The sequence below is a fragment of the Cystoisospora suis genome (assembly GCF_002600585.1).
Source record: "Cystoisospora suis strain Wien I chromosome Unknown contig_70, whole genome shotgun sequence".
NCBI lineage: Eukaryota > Apicomplexa > Conoidasida > Eucoccidiorida > Sarcocystidae > Cystoisospora > Cystoisospora suis.
Window position 1 is genome coordinate 83138 of NW_027152872.1, and position 1546 is coordinate 84683.

Genomic DNA, 1546 nt, shown 5'->3' on the forward strand with positions numbered 1-1546 from the left:
TCCAAGGCGATACGCCTGCTGGAGTCGGATGGCGAGGGGGACATGGTTTGCTTCAGAAACAGCAAAAATGTGCTTGATCTCCCGCCAGTCCTCAATCTGGGAACAAGGAAGAGAAACGGGAAGCCTGGATTTGTCACTGATATCTACGCTGGATGACGAAACACCACGTCCGCACTCAGCGGAAGCAGCTCGTTAAGGCAGCGTGCTCAACCTCGAAAGAAAAAACTCGCTCACTGTCTGTCTACCAACTACCCGACCCCCCGGAGACCACCTGTCCGGCCCGAGCATCGACGCTCCTGAAGCAGACAGTTGGCACTTGGTTGGCCCGTCGGGAGTCTTTGCTTTCCAGGATGTTATCCAAGCAGGAGAGACTTGGGGACCGAAGTAACTAAAGTCTGTCTTTTGGATATTCCACTTACATACAATTTGCTCGCGAAGCTTCCGTCCGAATGGTTGGCGATTTTTCCCGCGTGGGACCGCACTTGCATAATTACCTTGTCCACCTGGCTCCGAATGTCAACCACGGGCGCCGTCGAGCTGGCCATCATTCTGAAGTGAGCGTAAGAGCGGAGAGCTCTGAATAGTTATCAAAAGCTTTCGGTTTCTCCTTGCTGGTCCCATGTGGCACAACCTGAATTTTTCTCCGGTGTGCAAAAGCGAGCGTGTCTCGCCTACCAGGGTACGGTGCCCTTTTACGTTTTCTGGGGCTCTCGATACTCTTTGTGTTGCAGAAGCTACAAGGGAGGTCCGTTTTGAATGCAAACAGTCGCTGTCGGTCAGGCGACTCCAGACGCGGACGCCGCCGACTTCACACAGCGTGCGACCGCCCGCCGGCAGGGCGGGCCCCTGGACGCATGTGCTCCAACCTACCGGTGGCTGTACCGGCAAACTCGCTCAGCAGTTGAAGAGCTAGCTTGTCCAACTGCAGTACAACTTCGCTATTGTTGAGAAAGCACAGCGGCTCGAGAAGGCTAGGTGCTCCCGTGTTTCCCTGGGCAGGCACCCACGGTTGCGGTTTCAGGTCTCCACGGAGCAGAAGGACAGCGGGCGTAATGCTTTGTCGGAAGGCGCCGGCGCAGTACCACAAACAGACTCAATTGCAAGTCCTCTTGAAGCCCGTCGCGGCCAGCGTAGCGTGAGTGGATGTCGCGATTATTTGCATATCTAGACGAAGCGACATTCCTTATGCAGTCGATAAGAAACGCGATGGAGACTTCCTCGAGGCAGTCACTCGACGCAGACACCTGGTGAGCGTGCAAGGTTTCCTTACTCTACTGCCGTTACACCCGTGATTCTACGAGAACGGAATCACTCGCTTGGGGTAGTTCGATCTAATGGAAAGCCAGCTAGGCCACATGCAGTGACTCTGAGTTGCAGCTTGAGTGCCACGCTAGTTAAGTCGATGGGTGCCGATCGGACGCGCTCGCCGACCGTTCTGTCCGTAGTAAGGAGCTGGTTCGTCTGCAGTGTAGCGTGCACAAACTAAGAAACTTGCTCTGCCCCCAGCGGCCGACAGAACCGGACTGGGTCGACTGGTGCCTCATCA